The 5,399-nt window shown below is 38.7% G+C and overlaps 1 long non-coding RNA gene across 1 annotated transcript; it reads right to left on the bottom strand.

The window, feature by feature from the left end:
- Nucleotides 1-1,748: 1,748 nt before the first annotated feature.
- LOC120104784 lies at nt 1,749-2,157 on the bottom strand. Its single transcript, XR_005507145.1, has 2 exons — nt 2,035-2,157; nt 1,749-1,917 (listed from the first exon to the last, which is right to left on the bottom strand). It is a non-coding gene; the product is annotated as an uncharacterized LOC120104784 (long non-coding RNA).
- Nucleotides 2,158-5,399: the final 3,242 nt, after the last annotated feature.

Genomic DNA, 5,399 nt, shown 5'->3' on the forward strand with positions numbered 1-5,399 from the left:
ACAATATATCATACCAAATATTCATGCCTAATAAAAATTCAAAATTTTCAATCTCATATGTAGCTAAACATGTGGCTTCACTCTTTATTTTAGGATCTTCACTAGTTTCCGCTAATTGAACTAAAGCGTCTCTTATTTTAGGAGCTTGGTTTTTAATTGCTTTGACACTTTCAATACGACTTTCCCAACGTGTTTGTGACAAGGGTTTAAGAGTTAATGTGGATATATTATCTTGTAAAATTTTCCATCGTTTTGTAGAAGAAGAAAATAAGGTATAAATTCGTTGTATCACTCCAAAAAAAGATATAGCTTTAGGACACGAGTTAGCAGTATCACATAATACTAAATTCAAGTTATGACATCCACATGGTGTGTAAAATGCTCTAGGATTTATATCTAATAATCTTCTTTGTACACCTTGATGTTTTCTTTTCATATTAGATCCATTATCATACCCTTGTCCTCTTATATCATTAACCTCAAGTTTATGTTTTTCTATTATATTTATAAGTTCATTAAAAAGGCCCTTTCCAGAGGTATCATCTATTTCTAAAAATTCTAAAAAATATTCTTCTACTTTTACTGAACTTGTTGAAGTATCTACACATCTTAAAACTAGGGTCATTTGTTCCTGATGGCTTGCATCAGGAGTGCAATCAAGTATTACAGAAAAATATTTTGCTTCTTTAATCTTTTTAAGTATTATAGCTTTAATTTCAGATGCTAACATTTGAATCAATTCATTTTGAATATTATGACCTAAATAATGATTGTAAATTTCACCATGTTGAATGCGTCGAATATGTTCTTGCATTATTGGATCAAATTCTGCAATCGTTTCAATAAAACTTAGAAAATTTCCGTTATTGCTTTGATAGATCTTTTCATTCTTTCCTCGAAATGCTAAATTATTTTTTGCAAGATTTTTTACGACAGCAATAATTCTAAATAGAACTTTTTTCCAATGATCCTTCTCTTGGTTTATTTGTTCTTGGAGATTTTTATCAATTGTATTATTTTTTAGCAATCTCACTTCTAACTCAATCCACCTATTCATGCTAATGATATGTTCATTAGTTGTTTCATGACTTTTAAGCTTGATACCTAGATTTTTCCAATCCCTACTTCCTTCATTGACTAATTGACTCGTGCTAGACTTTGAATCAAATAATTTACAGCAAAAACAATATACTCTATCCAAATCTTTCGAATACACTAACCATTTTCTATCATGTTTTTCACCATTAGGTAACTTACGAATATAATATATCGTAGAAAAGTGTCTATTGTTTTCATCCTTAGAAAAATAAAAATCATAATCCCTAATTGGACCTCTTTCCACTATTAGATCTCTAAATTTTGTATCAATTATTTTCCATTGACCAGGATCATATAAATTTGTAGGAATAGAACTAGTTTCACAATCTTTTTCCTTGTTTATCCTATCTCCATCTGATTCTCCATTGTGTTCTTCACTAGATATTGTTTCACTGGCAATCTCATTTTTTAACTCTATTTCGGGTGCCTGTTCTATTGCTAATTCTTGAGTTGAATTTGATGTAGTGTTATGTTTGTTTGTAACAACAAATCTATCTAGAGCTCCTTTTTGAGATTGAATGAGTTTATTGATTTTTCTTTTTTTTTTGAGTTTTTCATACCCAGAGTCATATTTTCTATTAGACATTTTAATCTATAAATAATATTATCAAACTAAGCAATTAAAAAACCACCACAAACAAATCAAAATATAAAAAGTTAAAAATGATAAAACTTAATTGTGTCAAGAAAAACAAACTCGGGTCCCGACAAGTAGTGTCGAACTTAATTGTGTCGAGAAGAGGTGGAATAGTTCCGAACTTGACAGCGAGAAGAGGCCGAATAGTGCCGAACCGCTGAAGTAGTGAAGTCACAACCAATCTACAATTGAACCAAAAAATAACAAATTTTAAATTAATTACTTAACTACATATAATTTAATTAAACCAAAAAATAATTAATAAACTAAGTAACCACATACTACAGTTACTTACTCACCTCAGTGGGATTGGGGAATCGGGATCAGTGGACTGTAGACAGTGGCACAGTGCCACAGTGGGAACTGGGATTTGGGAACAGCCGAACCTCGGGAGGTGGCCCGGTGGGACCGTGGGACTGGGAGCCTGGGAGTGGGAGCTGGGAGGAGGTCGAGTGTCGGGTCCGTCGGCCGTCGGGACTTGGGATTTGGGAACCGGGAACCCCGAGGACGAGGAGGCCGCCGGCCGGAGCGGCGGAGGAGCTGAGGTCTGAGGAGAGGACGGGGCCACCGCCGGCGCCGGTCACAGCCTCATGGGAGGCCGAGGACGGCGAGTCGGCGACGTCGGCGAGAAGAGGATGGGACTGAGGCCTCACCGCCTCGGCCCTCGGTCGCCGCGGAGTCGGATGTCGGAGGAGCCGAGGACGGCGACTCGGAGTCGGCGAGGACGCTGGACGCCGAGGAGAGGACGGAAGTCACGGGACTCTGCACGGACGCATAGTGGACTGGACGTCGGCGAGGAGAGCAGAGAGCTAGAGAGGGTTTTGCAAGCCGAATAGCCGATCTGCCCTGCCGAGTGCCGAGACCGAGTGCCGAGAACCGGAGAAGGTTCCGGCATTAAAAAGGCAGAGAAGGGGAGAGTCGGACTGTCGGAGAGAAGGGGGGAGCCGGGGAGGAAAAAGCCGTTGCCCACTTGCCCGTTGCTTGTCGAGTGTCGACGACTCGACCGCTCGACCACCGACCACGCCATCGCCCGTCGCCCGTCGCCAGTCGCCGCAGTCGGCCTCAGCCTTTCACCGTTTTACGTCGCGTCGCCGCCGCCCAAACCCGCTGCCCACTCCGCCACTCGGCCACTCCCTCCATAGCTGATAGCCCATAGCCATAGGCATAGCCAGTCCCCTCCGCGATAGCCCTGAGCTGGAATAAAAAAAAAACAAGTGGGTGGTGGCCCGTGGGGGCCTTCCTTGGGCCGGGGGCCTTAGGCGACCGCCTCGGTCGCCTAAGGCTCGAGCCGGCACTGGCTGCAATGAAATGTCTTGATGACCAGTAGGCTTGCGTTGATCATAACGAAGCCAGTTTTTGTTATAAGTGCATGACTTTAGGTCTGAATCCAACTCATTAGCTTATCAAAATATGATTTAAGACCATGTAAAATATTTTGGAATTATTAGGTCATCCATGCTAGGTTGAGCCACATATGACCTGAACTATATAGATTACATTTAGGTCTGAATTAGGTTAGGACTAGGTTTAGATCCAATTTAAGAGAAAACAAAATATAATATTCATTTTAGATTTAGAAGGAAAATCAGTAATGAAATTGATAACAAGCAGAAGAAATGTACTGGTTTACTAAATTTATAAGATTTAGTCATTGTACCAAATGACCTCCGATCTTTACTAAGATTTGAACATTTGGCATTTGCGGAAGGGCACTACCCTCTATTTTGAAGCGCATTACATATTAAGAGCTTCTATCAAAATTGAATCCAAGTGGAAGGAAGTAAAATAATCTAATGTTCCCATCAATATTATATACAACAATATTATTCAACTTTAATTATGCCCTAAACCAATAATCAATAGATTTAATATATTGGAACTTAGCCTTGATTCGTCGTGGTTTTGAGCCGGCTAATAGCCGAGATTTGATCCGAAATAGGGTTCTTTGTCTCAGCCCATGTTCTCTCGCCACCAGCTTTGTTCGTCGTCGTTGGCTGTCGAGGTTGGCCAAACCTACCTGGCCACCACCTGCAGCCATCGGGGCTAGCCGCCCCTGGCTTCGATCGAGAAGGAAGGGGGTGGATCCCCTATTTTGGAGAGGAAGAAGAGAGAGGCTCTCTCTTGTTTCTCTCTCCTCTCTCCTCTCTCTTTCTCTTTTCTCTCTCTTGTTGGACTTTCTTTCTCTTGATTCATGGCCAGACATGTTAATTGATCGAGGTTGATTATGCCATTGACAACCAAATCCAAACCCCTGACTGAACTCAGTCTGAGATTCTCTCTCTTGCTAGATTCTCTCTTTACTAGATTTTCTCTCTCTACCTAGACTTTCTCTTTATCCGAACTTTCTCTCTCTACTATCTCTTGGGTAGTTGGATCCAGTAGGGACTCTTTACAGTGATTTTGAATTAACTCTGATGAAGGGTCCTAATTTAGAGTCGTTGGGCGGTGTGTCAGCTCCATCCTGGTCCTTACTAAATAATATTAGATTTAATCACCCCAATCTTTGTTGAATTATTTGTGCCCTACTTCGAATATGATTCGATGAATTTTATTTTGATCAAACCGACCGAAGTGTTGGGCACTCCCGCCTGGTTAGCCGTGTGAAAGTATTGGAATTAGGATTCTATTCTTGAAATAATCATGATAAATTCTAATTAAAAATATAATTTTTAAATACCAAAATTTGAGAAAGATTTTTGAAATTTATTGGATCTGTTAGTTGGATTGCATTCAAGGTAAGTAATGCAACCTTTTTCTAGATTTATCAGCAATCATTAAATTATTTTATATTCATGACTTTGAGCGGTGTTATTCATGATGCATGAATTTGATGGATAGTATATTATTACGAAATATATTATTTTAGAATATTATAATGATATATGATCTTATTATGGATTTGATTAATTGATTTGATACCTTATGATTTTGGAACTAGAATATGAAACCTAGAACTAATTGAATTTTGACCTAGCTATGTTGAGGACCCCGCCAATGGGGGTTAATACGTTGGCACATGTTTTATCCTGAAAGTCCTGTCCAAGATGATTAGTGATATACAACTAGCAGATAAGCGGTTATGAAGGACTTTGCTGCAAGATAATGTGCCGCTCACCGCAAGAAGATTAGTTGGTATTATTACCATAGAGAACATGTGGTCACAGCTCGAGATCGATAAAATGAATTAAGTATTTGAAAAGAATTTGAATTCAAAAACGGAATCTAATATTTTAAGAAAGATTTGATCTATATAATAGTATTGCATATACATTTATTTTCTGTATATTATTATCTATTTGATTGCCTGATTTAGCTAGCTAAAGCATTTATTACTTACTTGGTTGTTTAGCTCATTATACAATTTCTTATTTTTTTCAGATTCAGAAAACTAGCCTACCGAAATTTTTTTTATAATATGGAAGAGCGACTAGAAGAACTGTGGCATAAGTTATCTTATATTAGAATTTATTTAAATTGATGTATTACCTTAGACTAATGTTAGAATTGTGACATATTGTAAGTTGAGTTGGTTAATAAAATAAAGGTTACATATTATTAGTTTAAATTGTTCCGCTACATATTGATAATATCAAGTTTAGATGCCTGCATACTCGTGGGGAGAGTTCCCTACGAGTGTGTGGTAGTTGCCGCGCCCCCTGGCTCG

The sequence above is a fragment of the Phoenix dactylifera genome, unplaced genomic scaffold (assembly GCF_009389715.1).
Source record: "Phoenix dactylifera cultivar Barhee BC4 unplaced genomic scaffold, palm_55x_up_171113_PBpolish2nd_filt_p 000101F, whole genome shotgun sequence".
In the NCBI taxonomy this organism is placed as follows: domain Eukaryota; kingdom Viridiplantae; phylum Streptophyta; class Magnoliopsida; order Arecales; family Arecaceae; genus Phoenix; species Phoenix dactylifera.